Here is a 16,480-nt window from a genome sequence, read left to right as displayed (position 1 = left end):
AGGGGTAACCGCTGTATACTTTGCTGTAATTCCCACGTCAATTCCATCATTAGTCCACTTTTGGAGAGGTGGCTTCTTCCTTTGCCAGGTTGGGAAGAGGGGACTCCCTCTGGCAGACGGGTGCTAGCTGCAGCCCTAGGAGGTGCAGTTGGGGTGTTTGGAAAGGCAGGCTGTCCTTCGCGGACCTAGAGAGATGCCCTAGGGGGCTAAGCACTGAGGAGGGGACTTGGCCTTTTCTCTGAGCACTGCCTCTCTTGACAACATCTGCAACTGCTATTGGGTCTGTTTGTCATGCTTTGTGACCCACTGCTGCAGTTGTGTTAATTACACTGTCATGAGCCGAGGCTTTGTGGAAAACAATGAAAACTAAAACCGAAAACAAGCTGATGGGCAAGTCCTGAGTTTTCCTATAGCTCAGGGAACGTGTGACTTCGTAAATTTGCATTAAATCAAACCTTTGTTTGAGGAGGACCCCAGCTCCACCCTCTCCTCTTTTAGCTTTGTATGACTTCTTTCCCTTAGAAACCTTGCTGAATTGTTTACTTCCTGCCCTCGAGAAGCTAGCCTCCCAGTGTTATACCAGTTTGGGTTTTTTTGGAACACGCCTCCTCTCCTAGTTCAACAAGCTATTATGGCTTCGGTCTGGGTTCCTGCCTCTTGCTTATCGTCTCTCCCTTTGCTTTCGGCTTTCATCCTCCCACTCTGGCCTCACCAACAGAAGTCTTATTATACCTGTGTGTAGGGAGTCTCTCTACAACAAACGCTAGACTGTTCTCACTCCCTGGCCTCCTGATTTGCTATCACTTGCAGCCACTGATCCGAACATTGTATGTTCAGCTCAGCACTGATAAAACAAAATTAAAAAACCCAATTCATTGTCCCAGAAGTGTTCAGTCAGCAGAAGAGATGAAACAATTTTGACAAGAATGCTGCATTGGAAGATAAGAGAACAATCCCAGCTGCCTGCCACTGCCTCTCTGCCAGGAGACATTTTTCTTTTCTACTCGCTCTCGTCTAAGAAGTTTCGAGTCGCATTCCTCCCGGAGAGGCAGAGATGAGAGACCCTCTTATGCACCAGAGTCCTTCATTCGGACCTTAAGGTCAACCTGTGAGGCCAGGGAGAAGAGGGATGGAGTATCAGATGTGTTAGCAATTTGCCCAAGGAAGCTAACATTGAGGGCTGTGTTCTGCTCTTCAAATCAGTATGAGGGTCCCTTCTCATGAATTCTCTCATTCTCCCTTAGTAGGTTCTGAGGTCCTTCAGGGCGAGGACAGTGTCGCATGTGTATACATTCAGCACTTTCCAAACATCTACTTCTCTCCTTTCCCTCGTTTGTCAATAAAGATAGGCTTGGACGTGTACCTTGGCGGCATGCTAGCATGTATGCCTACTTGAGTCACTGAAGAAGTGACACCAACAATCCAAGGCAGTTAAGTACTTGCCTGCTTAGATGGATAATGGAGGAACAGAGAGGAGTGTGTTGTGGGGGGGGGGGGGGAGTAGGCTGCACAGAGGAGAAAGGGGTCTTGAACCTTGGAAGATGGGATAGGGTTTAGATCTTAATCTGCTCATCAGATCCACAATCTTAATCTGCTCATAGGCAGATCCATCTGCCCTATATCATGGCAGGCCTGGTACTGAGTATGGGGTAGGCTGGGAAATCAGGATAGATAAATAATGGGGTATTTGGGGGCTGAACTTGGTGTATTCAGGGAAAAATAAGAAACTGAGGCTCAGAGCTATCACATAAGGACACTGTCCAGTTGAGAGATCACAGTGAGAATAACATCTCCCCCCAACCCAAAGAATGCTTTTTAGATGAGATGAATGAGGGATGAGATCCAATTGCCAGCATCAATGAGTCTATTTTACACCTCTCAGCAATACTGTCATCTTCTCAGGAAAAAGTCAGTGCCGAGTGTCAGAGGGACACAGCTTTTCCTGGAGATTTTCCAGCTTCGAGTTAATTATTCTCACTTTTGAAGCCACGACTCCTGACTGTATCCCACAGTCTCGAGTTGTCCAGAGAAAAAGCACTTAGTCCCAAAAGGTTGACACTTAAAAAGATGTGTGCAGAATCAGCAAGCAGGACCCAGTCTGCTCTAATGAGGATTCACACAGTGCAATCTTTAGGTCATAAGGCAATGTAGGGCTGGGTGTGGGTTTGCCCATCTGTAATCCCAGCACTTGGGATGCAAAGGCAGGCGGATCAGGAGTCCAAGGCCAGGCTTAGCCACATAAGACCCTGTCTCCAAACAAACAAAATAGTAAGAAAATGCAAAGCTTTTGACAACTTTTCTTAAAAACAATTTCTGTGTTTTTCACGTCATCCGAATTTTCAGTTGCTCTTGCCAGCACAGCTATGCATGGCTGGGCACTCTGCTAGAGCACACAGGATCATAAAGCATGATCTGCTATGTCTAAATTTATTATGGGGAACAATCTAGAACCCTGGTCACCTTGGATATCATAGCTCAAATTAGGGTCTTGGCCAAAGTTAGTTTGTTAGTTTGTTTTTGAGACAGTATCTCACTGTGTAGCCCCTGGCTGGCCTGGAACTCACATAGATCCACCTGCCTCTTTCTCCTGAGTGCTAGGATTAAAGGTGTGCACCTCCATTCCCTGAATCATTTTATTTTTGAAAGAGGGACACCCTGTGTTCCCCAGGCTGGCCTCAAAGCCCTGGAGTCAAGCACCTCACTTGCTTCAGCCCTCTGCACATTCAAGTTTAAAGTGAGAGAGATGTCTGTGTATACCGGGAACACCTGGGAAGTCTCCACAGAGCCCAATGACTTCACAGTCACCAGAAACACTTTTGTACTTTCATTTTTTGAGACAAGGTACATACTCACAATGTAGCCCAGACTGACTTACTGGCAAAGAGGCACAAGCAACCATGCCTGGATCTTTTGGAGCTTTTGAATGTTATACCATATCTGAATGCTACCTATTGAACAATAAATTACTTTGAGGAATTTAGTGACATCCTCTGTATCTCTTACTTTGTATCATTGTCTCATCTTTGTGTAAAGTCTTGTTTTTCTGATTCAGGCTGTTTTACTACATGAGTTTTTCTGAGGAGCATTGTTACACACTTTTGGAAGGGGTAATGCCAGCTGGCCACCACTTCGTGGCTAGAATAAAAGCCTCCCAACCCTCAAGCCAGCACTATCCCTGAGTCTTTCTGCCAACTGTGTGGTAGAATCCGGCTGTAGAAAGCCCAAAGAAACCCAGATCAATCAGGAGCCTGTGATTTCATTCAGTTCAGAGCAGGATACAGTCAGTAACAGACCTTGATGGAAAGTCTCCACTGGACGAAACTCTGTCCCTTCCTAGACAACAGAAAACACAAAGGCTGCACAACAGGGTAACTTACCAGCAGGTGCCACTAATGGCAGAGCCTTGTGATAGGATATGAGTCTGCTGCCTGGTAGCTATGCCTCGAAGCCTATGTCTGAAAGGTAGTATAATAACAGAGGGGCTATCCATCTGCTGGAAAGCTTTCAAATATGGCACTCTGAGAGGATAAGCAAGGGGGAAACTTCTGGAAATTTAAAGTATGAACATCACATAAGTCAGTCCAGGGATGTGGCTCCAACTTCTCAAGCCAATTTTTTTCTATTTGCTTTTCAATTTTCTATTCCACCTAATGGGGAAAGTTTGTCAGACTTAAAAAGATAATTATAATCTGTTTAGTTCCCATGTAGTAAATATTCGTCGAATCATTGGGTATTGGGGTCCTACTGTGTGCTTGGATTCTAGGGGAGAGATCTACTGCTTTACTTTCTTCCTATGCATCTACAGTTACCTATTAATCTGGGCTCCAAAAATTGCTTTAGCCTAATATGGTGGTATATGGTGGTTTATTCTTGTAATGCATGTACTCAGGAGGCAGAGGCAGGATTGCCACAAGTTTAAGGTTGGCCTGGTCTAGTGGCCGTTAAATTGCTGAGTTGTCTAGAGTTATCCTTACTTGCTGTTTAGTCTAGAGCTGGTCTTCTAAATGATGCTCTTGAGATAGTCTAATACTACTACTGTTCATCATGTGCTAACTATATGCCAAGCACTCTGGTAAGTGCTATATATGACTCATTTTTTAAACAATCTTTTTATTTTATTGTATGTATTTTATTTTATTGCATGTGGGTATACAATGTGTGTGTATGCATGCTTGCACTCGTGTGTGAATGTGGGCATGCACATTTGTCATGGTGTCCAGCCTTGGATGTCCATACATGCTTTCCACCCTGTTTGAGATATGGTCTCACTGTCACTGTGTGTGCCAGGCTGGCTTGCCCGTGAGTTTCTTGGGATTCTTCTGTCTCAGACTCCCATCTCCCTGCAGGAGTGCTGGGATTACAGATGTCCCTGATACACACCCAGCTTTTACATTCTTGGCATTCAAATTCAGGTCCTCACATTTGTGTGACATGTGCTTTACTCACTAAGCCATTTTACCAACCCTATGTGAATTATTTCACTCAGTTCTCACACCAATTCCATTTTTACAAAGGTAGAAATTTAGATTCATCAAGTTTAGATAATTTGTTCTGGTTCACACGTGGTGAAACAAGGATTCAGGTTGTTACTAAGTAACATAGTGACTGGCTATATGTCTGGCATGGAGGGCAGAGGATGAGTGGTGACATTGCTAGTCCCACTCAACCTCCTTCAGGCTCATGATCTAAGCAAATCTTATTCATTCCCAAGTTCATGGTTGCTTGTTACTGAAACAGGGAGCCTATCACAATGTAGCTCAGGCTTGCCTTGAAGATCCACCTGCCCCAGGCTTCCCAGTGCTGGAGTCACAGACGTGTGTCACCACATCTCATCCTAGTCCATGATTGTGACATTTGGTACTTGCCTGGATCTAATGCGTTTGTGTTGGGGGCCAGGGTTCTATTTTTAAGAGGTTGTAAGGATGGGTTGAGGCCTGGTCTTATGAAGCAGTCCTGCAACTCAGTGTAGCTAAGAATAAACTCCACATCCTCCTGCCTCTACCTCCTGAGTGGTGGCATCAAAAGGGTCAACCACTATCCCCAGCTCTGAAGCCACGTTTTCAATGGAGGGTACTCCCAAGGGTACTGATATTCGGAGGGAATCTGTTGAAGTTTTTCTGTCCTTTAATCTTCTTTCCTGCACTTAAGAAAATACGTTTTCTGTGTTCATATGTGTGTGCTGGTGCAGACCTGTAACCCCACACTCAGAAGACTAAGGCAGGAGAATCCTGAGTATAAAGAGAATTCTGGAAACACAGGCTGTGATAACTAGGTACGTTATTTCCTCGAACAATTAATTCCTCTGAGATTTTTTTTTTTCCCTTTTGAAAAATGGTTCTCTTATTGCAATGTATCTGTTAGGAGAACTATTTGAGATAATGAACCAACCACATACTACAAATCCAACAAACTATCAACAGGATTAAGAGTCCTAAGCAAATCACAGGAAGGATCACGGGTTAGACAGGCTTGTCTGGAGAGCATCTAGTAGCAGTTTGTACAGCTGAATACAGATCCTATCTCAAAGGTGCAGGCAGCTGATCCAGGGCCTGGGGATTCAGATTTAATAAATATAAGTTGACGAATAAGGCCAATTCTATCGGGGAACTGGGATGTCATTTACGAAACAGAATATTGATGCAGCCACTTACTAACTAGTATTCCTTTAGTCCCCCGTGGTTCAGTTAAACTGTAAAGTGAGCATTCGGACACCTCGGGCCTCATCTTAGTTCTGAGCCTACAGGCTGAATATGGAAGCCCCTGAAAAGAACATCATGCACGAACGCGAGCTTGCAGCTCGCCATTCCCGGCGGCCCACGCCCACGCTCAGCAGCAGTCTCAGGAGCCCCCGCTCCGCCCTCTCTTCCTGGTTTTCCCCGGCAACCCGCCCCTCTGGCACCACGTGACACGGCGCCGGCCGGACCGAGCCTCTGATTGGCCGGGTCTCAGGGCGCCTCGCGATTGGCCCCGGGCGGCGGGCCCCCGCCTCCCTCCTCCTCCTCGCCGCGGCCCACGTGAGGGGGGCGAGTCACGCGATTTCCGGGAACCCGTCAGGAAGGACATAAACAAAACAAACCCGAGGCAGCATGGAGAGGGGCCGCGGCTGCGGTAGCGCGGCCGAACCCAGCGCCTGAGCCACCCTCAGCCTCAGGTGAGTGCCGAGCGTCCGCACGGGAGGGCGGGGTGCGGCGACGGAGGGCTACGGGCGTGGGGCGCGGGGGCCTGGCTCCGGCCGAGCGGGGCGGGGGCCGCCGGGCCGAGAGCGCGCGGAGCGGGGCCGCCGGTGCGAGCTGGGCCAGGCTGCTTCCGCGGCCGACGGTTACATAAAAGGCGGGCGCGGGGACGGGCGCCCGTCCCCTCCAGGGTCCGGCCCTTTGCGCTCCCCGGAGCGGGGGGCCGCGGCTGCCGGCAACCGGCCTGTCAGAGCGGCGAGCGGGTGGGAGGGGCCGGGAAGGAGGGGAGGAGAGGGGCGTGTGAGGGAGGCCGGCACGGCTAGCGCTCGGAGGGCTAGGGGCAGAGGCGCGGGCCAGGCGAACTCCGGTCAGGGGCGTCGTAGGGCCACTGCTCCCCCCCACACACCGGCCCCTCCCAGGAGGCGGCGGGCGACGGGGGCCTCCCTCTCGGGATTTGTTTATATGTCCTCTCTAAGCAGCTTGAACGGCCCGGAGGCGGAGCCCTCGCAAGCGAGTGGCGGCCGATGCTGTCCAATGGAGGAGGCGAGCGGAGGCCCTTGCGCCAATGGGCGCAGGGAGGCGGTGCCGCGGGCCTCCAGTAAGTTAGGCTGTGCCGGGGGTGGGGCGGGCGGGGCGGCCATATTAGATGGGAGGGGACGGGGGTGGGGGGGGGTCACTGAGCGGGGCGGAGACGGGGCTAAGGGCCGAGAGCCCGGCCGGGGGCGGGCCGAGTGTCGGCTGGAGTCCCAGCGGACCCGGAAGCCACCTGGAGGAGCCCGACCCGGCTCTGCTACTCCCGAGTGGAGGTGGCTGGGAAGTACCTAGGGCAGTCTAGCCTCCCAGGGGGGCGGTTCCTGGGACTGGATGGAGCTTAGTCTCTGGCTTCTCTCGCTTGCTTGGCCCTCCGCTGCTTGACAAATCCTGCCGCCAAACCCTGTAATCGCCCTCCTTTAACCCAAGAAAGCAAGTCGTTCTGCTGTTTCTGAGCGGGCTTGAGTCTTATAATTCCCTTAAGAGGGGGTATTTGGGTATCTAGCGGTCTGTTTTGTACCAGGCCTCGGGTAGAGGCAGTCAATCAGAGGAACTTCTGCATTTCTGGGTTTTGCAAAGAGAAAACCCTGTCTGGAAAAGCAGAGAAAGTAGAGGGCTGGGCGGGGTTTTCTTTTCTTTTTTTTTTTTTTTTCTTTCATGTGAACGCCTTCCAGAGATCAGGCCCCTGTGCTTCTGAGTCTTAATTTGCCTCTCTTGCTCACATAAATTGGAAGCTGACATACATCAACTTCATGAGAAAACCGATCCGTGGGAAAAGTATTTAGGTTTGAAAGGTCTTTAGAACTTTTTGTCTTTCCAGTACCAGCAGGTGAGAAAGAGGATCAAGGCCTGACTTTTAAAAAGCAGAAAATAGGAGTTCTTTGTAAATCATGTGATCTCTGGTAAAATGATTGTCACTTGATTGTACTTTAAACTATTATTTTTCAGTGTTCTCTAATCTAAAATAACCGAGAGCTACATCCAAGGGGGAAATGGTGTGGATATGTAATTAGAAAATCACTTATTTGTGTTGTGATTGTTTTGGCACCATGTTAGCCCTGTTAAATGCTTATTTAAGCTTCTGTTAGCGTGAGCTTATAGCCTGTGACCACATTCATATTGTCAAAGGTACCAGGCTATTGATACATCTTTGTTTAAGCACTTAGGAGTAGGAACATACTGTAGATACATCATCTTCCAAGATGCTCTTCAAGAGTTGAGCTGAAGAATAATCTTAAATGGTAAATAAATTATTCATTAACTTTGGTATTAGTTTTATCCTCAGTTTTGTTAAAACTCTGTAAAAATATAACCTCAGATTATTTGATATATTTAAAAAATTAAGTATAATGTTTATTTATTAGGTTTTTGGAGACAGGATTTCTTTATGTAGCCCTGACTATCCAGGAACTCACTCTGTAGATCAGGCTGGCCTTGAACTCAGAGATTTGCCTTGCCTCTGTCTCCCAAGTGCTGGCATTAAAGTTGTGTCACCACTGCCACACTAAGTATAATTTTTATAGTAAATAAAATATTAGCCCTATATTTCATCACTTAATATTGTATTGCTAAGTCACAATTTGCTATAATGGCATAATCAGTTATAAAAGGGTGTAGCTAAAGTTAAAACCAAGCAAGAATTGTTTCACTGATACCTACAATACTTATTCAAGGTAGTTTTCATTGCTTATGTAATAATTTCTTAAGAATGGCAAATAAATAACCAGAACTTATTTTGACTAAAATTCTTTTATATGCTTAGTATACTTTGGGGTTTAAAAAATTGTAAGTAAGTAAATCAGTAAGCTTTGGGGTTTAAAGAATTGTTATTGTTGTTGAGACAGGGTTTTTCACTTTGTAGGTCAGTTAGTTGTGAACTCCAGGGCCTCAAGTATTTCTTCCATGCTGGACTACAGACAAGCACCACTGTGACTAGCTCTGGATTTTTAGTATAGTAAGAATAGAAAAAAGATATTCCAGGACCAATTTTGGGTTCTCCATTTACTTTGTCATTCTGAATGTTGTATAACAAACTGAAAACAAACTTTGATGAAGAAAATAACCTATTTGAGTTCTAGAACAAAAGTCTGGCTTGAACTCACAGAGGTCTGTGTCTCTCTTCCTCCTGAGTGCTGGGATTTTAAAGATGTGAGCCACTACACTTGACAGAGTAGTGATTTTTAAAATAGTAAACAGTTCACTGTTAGCTTTTAAGCTTAATTTTTAGTCAAGATTGGCGATGAGATTTTGAGATTCATTAGTATAGGTTTGTTTTCAGTTAGGTTTGTACCTGGCCATTTGGGGAAAGGTCTCACTGACTTTTACCACATTCAGTAATGTCTCATCCCAAGGTAAACATTCTTGGTCATAAATTTGTTGCATTGTTTTTGTTTGGTCCTGTGAGGTGGGGTCTTTCTGTATTGCCCAAATTGGCTTTGAAGGCCATGATTTTCCTGCCTCAGCCTCTTGTTACTGGAGTCATAGGGATATGCCATAGTGCACAGTTGTTAGTTCTAAATTATCCCAGGAAAGGAGTAGTTGAACTTCTTACTGCATAGGATTAAGTAGTAAATATTTAATAATCTTTGAAATGACTGCTCAGCTCTGCAGTTTGGTGATGACTGATAAGAAAACAGCATAGAGAATGTGGTTTTTGTTTTGTTTTGTTTTTTTCAAGAGCAAACTGTGCCTACTGGTAGCCTATTGATAACCTCTGTTTGAAGATATTGGCTGAGTTTGAAGTGCTCAGGTGGTAGGGAATTGCAGAAGATGTAAATACACACTTCAGACAGTATTGGCTCAATAGCCTAATGTAAGTATCTCCTGCCTTGAAAAGTTTCGCTGTGGAAACACAGGGCGCTATCCTAATTTAGAATTTTATATCCATATAGATGTTTTGAAACTGTTTAAAGTAACTATTGGTATAGTTCTGTTTGTTTTAAAGGTGCTTTTTTTTTTCTTTTTGAGACTTATGTCTTGGTATTTAGCCAGGCTGGCCTCCTTGAACTCATTATTTTGCCCAACCTGGGCTACAACTTGTTTTGTTGCTGTTCTGTGATGTTTGTTTTTTTGAGATAGAGTCTCATGTTGGCCAGGCTGGCCTCAAACTCATTAAGTGGCCAGATATATGACCCTGAATTCCGGATCCTCCTACCTCTCTTTTCCCAGTGGGGGATTATAGGCATTCACTACCATGCTGACAAGAGCCTTGTATTTTATTGATTTGTGATAATTGGTTTTTTGGGGGGGACAATGGGGGTTGAGACAGTGTCTCTACATAGCCCTGGCTGTCCTGGAACACTCTATGTAGACTAGGCTGGCCTTGAATTCACAGAGATCTGCTTTCTTTTGCCTCCCAATTGCTGGTGTTAAAGGCGTGTACCACCATACCACATCTGATTTGTGATAATTGTTCATTTTTATAGCATGGTCCCTTTTCTTGGGGGAAGAGAAGTATAAAAATTCTTTTTCAAAAAATTTGTATTGCATTTGTTTGTGTGTACAGGCACACATGTGCTACAGCATGCACATGAAGATCAGACACCAACTTCAGGAGTCAATCCTTTCCATTCACTGTGTGGATTCTAAGGATTAAACTCAGGTTGTCATGTTTGGTGGCAAGTGCCTTTATTCACTGAGCCGTCTTGCCGTGTCTGCAGAATCATTCTTGCTGGCTACTCTGATTCATACTTGTGGGACAAAGTAAACTAGGAGAGATGCCGAGGACTTGCGTGTTACTTCCTGACTATAGTACTGTTCTGTTCTGTCACTAGCCGTGTCCTATCTGCTTTTCACCAAATTCATGACCTTTCCCTCCAGAATCTGTAAGCAAATTCTCTAAGCTCATGCTGATCTACCAATTCCAGTTATTCAATTTTTTTCTTCCCATCTGTCTCTTTTGTGATAGTCTCAGGCTAGGCTTGCACTCTCTGTGTAGCTGAAACTGGCCTTGAACTGATAGTCCTGCCTCCACCTCTCAGGTGCTGTGATTACAGACATGAGACACCATGTCCAACTATTTTGTCCTTTCAACACCAATGGTGCTTTGATACCTTCTGTTACAGGGTTGTGTTTTCACTTAAATATGTTTTCTTTCTTAAGATAGGGTCTAACTATGTAACTGTGCCTGGTCTTGAACTCAAAAAGGTCCAAATGCCTCCACCTCCTGAGTACTGGGATTAAAGGCTTGTGTCACAGTGCTTGGCTAAGATTGCTGATCCTTTATTTATTCGAGACAAGAGTTTCGATGTGTATCCCTGGCTGTCCTAGAACTTACTCTGTAGACCAGGCTGGCTTTAAACTCAGAGATCTACCTGCCTGAGTGGTGGGCATGCACTACCATGCTTGTCAAGCTTGCAGGTTTTACCGTTTGGGTTTCTTGGGTGTCTCCATGTACCTTCTTGAGTATAATACTGTGTCTGAGGGTTTGAGGTGCTACTCTAAATAAAATCCTCCTTTGCTGCTGCTTGCTTTTCCTAATGGACCTGCAACCTTCTCTATCACAGACTTGCCATTCACTGAGGGATTTGAAACACTACAAGAATAACATTTTTTTTAAAAAGTTTTTATGGCCGGGCAGTGGTGGCGCACACCTTTAATCCCAGCACTTGGGAGGCAGAGCCAGGCAGAACTCTGTGAGTTCGAGGCCAGCCTGGGCTACCAAGTGAGTTCCAGGAAAGGCGCAAAGCTACACAGAGAAACCCTGTCTCGAAAAACCAAAAAAAAAAAAAAAAAAGTTTTTATGGTTATAGAGGAGAATTAGGGATGTACTTCTGTTCATAAGATTCATGTGAGGGGATTGAAAGCACTGGCTGTGCTTGGTGAGGAACCCCATGTAGTTCCCAGCACCCACATGACAGCTTACAACTATCTGTAACTCCAGTTCCAGGAGATTCCTACACCCTCTTCGGGCTGCTGCAGGCACTTCCTACATGTGGAACACAGGCATACATACACTCGTACGTGTAAAAATAGTAAATCTTTTTAAACAAAGACTCAGCATATCTTAAAACAGCAAGACTTCTAGCATTCTATCAATGTTGTCAAATGAGGCTAGGGGAGCTGAGGAGATGGGTCAGTGGGTAAAGATGCTAACCACCAAGGTTGATAACCTGAGTTCAGTTCACTAGTGGAAAGAGAACAGACTCCTACAAGATTTCCTCTGACTTATTTGTGCATTCACACATACAAAGGAATATTATAAAAAAATTTAAAGTCATATGGACTTTTACAATGTCACTATTGTGTGTTTGTCTGTGTGTGTGTGTGTTTGTGTGTGTGTGTGTGTGTGTGTGAGAGAGAGAGAGAGAGAGAGAGAGAGAGAGAGAGAGAGAGAGAGAGAGAGAGAGAGAGAGATTTTTTTTGAGACAGTGACCCCAGATGGGCAACAAACTTGTGCCATTTGTCCTACTTCAGCCTCTCAGGTGCTAGGATTTTAGGCATGTTCTACTACATTTGGCTTCTTGCCTAGTTTTTTAGTTTTTCTTTTAGTCTCTGACTAGGGTCTGACCCACTCACCTCTTTGCTTCTTTCTTGATTTATAGGTACCCAGATACCTGTGATTTTGACCCTTATCCTCATTTCTTCTACTCTTAAAAGGTTTTACTTTTACCCTTTCATTCATTTTACTTTTTAATTTTTTCTGTTGCACTTATATTTTTTACTCTTTCTAAATTTACTTTTATTTCGGTTGCATTTATTTATGAATGTGTACCTGTGTGCACATATGCAATGGTGTGCTTGTGGAGGAAACTCTCAGGAGTCACTTCTTTTTCTACTATGTGGGTCTGGAGTAATTAAACTCAGATCATCAAGCCTGGTGGCAAGTGCCCTTATCCACTGAGCTGTCTAGTCAGCCTTCATTTTTTTAACTTTAAATTTTTTTTGAGACTGGATCTGGCATAGAACTCCCAGAGATCCACCTGTCTTCTGATTACTGGGATTAAAGAAGTATGCCACCACACCCACCTTATTTTGCTTTTTGAAACAGGATCTCATAATATAGCCCAGGTTGGTGTGAGACACTCTGTAGCTCAAACTGGCCTTGAACTCCCGGCAATACACCTGCCTGAGTCTCTTGAATGTTGAGGTTACAGGCATGTGCCACTATACCCAGATAGATACCTTTTTAAAATCAGTATTATTAACAAATGTCACATAGGTGAAACTTAATTCAGATTCAGTATTGCCCATGCAAAAAAAAAATGAAAGAAGGAAAAAAAGTTCACAGAATTTTGAGTTTTAATAAATACTACCATCTAGCTACTGCTGTGATTAAATCTGTAATATTCCTATCACTGTACAGTGCCTGCCTCCTTTGTGGTTAGCCCTCCTCCCTCACCACAGGTCCCAGGCATGAAATTGTTTGTCTTGTTATGGTCAGCAATGGAATTTTATATAAATGAAGTTATGCACTACATTGTCTTTTGAGTCTGATCTCTCATGCTCTTCAGATGACTTGTGTTTGGTCCTGTCAGTTATTCTGTGGCTATACCACAGTGATTTTCTGCTCACCAGTAGGTGGTTGTTGAATTGATTCAGGTTTTAGGCTGTTGTAAATGGTGGGTGAAAACATTTTTGTACTAGTCTTTTTAGTTTTCTGAGACAGGGTTTCTCTGTGTAGCCCTGGCTGTCCTGGAACTCACTCTGTAGACTAGGCTGGCCCCAAACTCAGAGATCCTCCTGTCTCTGCCTTCCAATTGCTGGGAATCAAAGGTGTGCGCCACTATCACCACCCAGCTGTGCTAGTCTTTTAAAAAGCTTTTCTAACATTAGCCACCTTTTACTTGGCATCCCTGCAGAACTACTGAGAGAAAATTCCTGGAGTTGGCTACCTTCATAAATAGACTGTGTGTAAAATCTATAGTTTGGAGCATCTGTCAGCTTAGACGCCTATGCGTGAATGGTCTGGGTAGAGAGTAGAGCAAACCAGGAAGCCTAGTTTGGAGGAAGTAGTCTCACCAAGGTTCAGTGGTCATCTTCTTGGGAGTATGTACCCAGTGTGGTTAGATCTGATTTTTTTACCTTCAAGAGAATGATAGTAGGAATTAGAAATGTGATTGAAATTTCCAAATTAAGTGCTGGCAGTTAAATTTTTAAAATGTTAAAAAACAATCAGAAAACAAACAAAAAAAAAAAACCCTCCAAAACCAAACAACCCTTGAATGGGAGCTAAACAGAAGTGTTCTGTGAGCATTGAAATCTGGCTATGGTCCATTTTGAGATTTCTGCTTTCAAACTTTGACTTCTGCTTTCAGTTTTCTTTCTTTTCCAGACAGGGTCTCACATGCATTAGGCCATCTTTGAACTCACAATGTAGTTGAGGCTGAACCTGGAACTCCTCTTTCCTGTATCTCCTTAGTGCTGGGATTACAGGCATGTACTGCCATGTCTGGTTTATTTGGGTTTTATGTATGCTGTGCAAGCACTCAGACTGCCAGCAGAGCTACATTCCCACTGAGCTACATCCTCAGCCCAGTCTTCTGCTTTGAAATGTACTTTCTTCTGGTCGAATGCATTGGTTAGGTCACCCCCTCCCCTTTTTAAATAGCTGAGCATAATAACTTGCTTATTTTCCAAATCCCAAAGTTAACTTTTTATTTATTTTATTTGCATGAGCTCATCTTGGCACATATCTGGAGGTAAAAGGACAACATGTAGGTTCTAGGGGTTGAACTCAGGTGGTGAGGTTTGGTGATAGGTGCCTTTACCTGCTGAGCCATCCTGCTGATCCCAGATCTTCAAGTTTAGAGCTAACAAATTACTAAAAATAGATTTTATTCTTCTGGTTGTAGAGGTATTAAGAGTATTGAGTACCTGCCTGAAGGATGATTGGGACCAGGTTCTGGTTATTCTGTGCTTTTTTTTCTTGGCTAACTGCTAATTCTGTTCAGTGCTATGTTTTCTTGACAGTTGGAATAGTCTGTTTCGCTTCTTTGGTTTATTTGGACCCTTTTAGAGATAAGTATGGCATAGATCAAACTTTCCATTTATTAGAAACTATTTTAAGTATTATAGATTGGAGTTGCCCAGAATCTGTGGTGAAGCCAGTGTAACTATAAGAAAAAGTTAGGACTTGTGCAGTTGTGGAGCAGTAATAATAGTGAAGAGGCTCTTTTCCTTTGTAATCTCCATGCTAATTCTTTGATGTTACAGAAATGATTAGCTGGCAGGTTTGTGAACTGTTTTGTGAATCCCGAGATCGTTTTGCTGATATAGCCAGCATAATTCATAGTGACCCTCAGAAAGCTGAGACAAGAGTGGTAAATAACCTTGAATGGCCTGAGGAAATGTATTTTATTATATCTTTTGCAAACTGGGATTGCACCTGTGTCTCCTACATGCTAGCAAGTGCTCTACTACTGAGGTATATATACCCCGAGCCCCTTTTTTAAACTTTTTGAGAGATACCTGGTTTGAGTGCCTTAGCTGTGTCTTGAACTTACAGTTCTCCTTTACCCATCCCCTAGAACAGTGTTTCTCAACCTTCCTAATGCTTCGACCTTTTAATACCCCAACCATAAAATTACTTTCATTGCTACTTCATAACTAATTCTGCTACTGTTATGAATAGTAATAGAAATATCTGATATGCAGAATATCTGCTATTCCATCCCTTCGAAAGGGCCCTTAAGACCTCTAAAGGGGTCATAACTCACATGTTGAGAACTGCCCTAGAATTATAGGCCTGTGCCACCAGTCTTAGCTCTGAGTATCCCTTACTCACTTTAATTCCAGGCAGCTGAGTTTTTGTGATAAGTTTGGGAATTAGATTTTGAACTCGGTTTGGGTTTATATCTTTATAACAGCAGAATCCTGGGAACTTGATTAAATACCAAAGAAGGAATCTGAGGAAATGGCCTTCATTTATTGATGGCCTATTTTGTGTTCTGGCTGTACACTTGAATCACAGAATCACAAATCCCAACAAAGTAAGAGAGCAATTCTTACGTAAAAGGGCAAGTAAGTGTCTGGAATGATATTCCCAATATTTACCTAAGAAATAGAACCCTTTCCTGACATAGTGGTGCTTGTCTGTAATCACAACATTTTGGAGGCTGAAGCAGAAGGATCATTAGTTTGAGGCCAGATTGGGCTATGTAATAGTGAGGCTATGTTTCGAAAAAAGAACAGCACCAAGAAAAAAAAAATTATAAAAAGGGGAAAGACTAGGCCAGACTGTTCTATGTAGAGGGTCCAGGACAGCAAAGCTGCGTAGAGAGACCCTGACTTAAAAAACCAAAAAGAAAAAAAACTTTTGTGTGGTAGTTCTTAGGGTTGTCTTTGTTTGAGCTTTGCTTTGTTTTGGTTTTTTGAGACAAGGTTCGCTCTGTAGCCCAAGCTGTCCCAGAACTTACTGTGTAAGACTAACTTTCAACTTTGAGCAGTACTTCTGCCTCAGCCTCCTGAGCTTTGGGATAGGCATGAGCCACTATTTCTAGATTTTGTTGTTGCTGTTGTTTTAGGATCTAAAAAATGTATATGTGTCTCTGTGTGCATGTGTGTATCATGTATGTGCCATGTGCCCACTGAGGCCAGAAGATGGGATGGGAACCTCTGGAGCTGGAGTTAGAAGTGGTTGTAAGGTTTCTGACATGGGTTCTGGGAACCAAACTCAGGTCCTCTTAGAACAGATGACCACTGAACCACCTCACTGGCCCATTTTTTTTTCTAAAGATTTATTTTTACCTGTGTGTATATGTTATCTGTGTGTGCCACATGCGTATGGGTTTGATGAAGGACAAAAGAGATTGTTGGATTCCCTGGAGCTGAAGTTA

At 44.1% G+C, this 16,480-nt stretch overlaps 1 protein-coding gene across 3 annotated transcripts in view; it reads left to right on the top strand.

The window, feature by feature from the left end:
- Window positions 1-16,480, top strand: part of Crebrf (CREB3 regulatory factor) — a 90,717-nt gene that overhangs the window by 8,429 nt on the left and 65,808 nt on the right. The window contains exon 1 of one of the 3 annotated variants that reach the window (XM_052758927.1): window positions 1,525-6,151. The exons of 1 other annotated variant lie outside the window; for it this stretch is intronic. The gene's annotated coding sequence lies outside the window, so the exon portion shown is untranslated. Of the gene's footprint in view, window positions 1-1,524; window positions 6,152-16,480 lie in introns of those variants that run through there. One more of the 3 variants, XM_052758928.1, reaches the window with a different exon arrangement.

The sequence above is a fragment of the Peromyscus californicus genome, unplaced genomic scaffold (assembly GCF_007827085.1).
Source record: "Peromyscus californicus insignis strain IS unplaced genomic scaffold, ASM782708v3 Scaffold_3__1_contigs__length_106647218, whole genome shotgun sequence".
Classification (NCBI taxonomy): Eukaryota; Metazoa; Chordata; class Mammalia; order Rodentia; family Cricetidae; genus Peromyscus; species Peromyscus californicus.
Note: the sequence above shows the minus strand (reverse complement) of the source record. Positions and strands in the feature narration are given on the sequence as shown.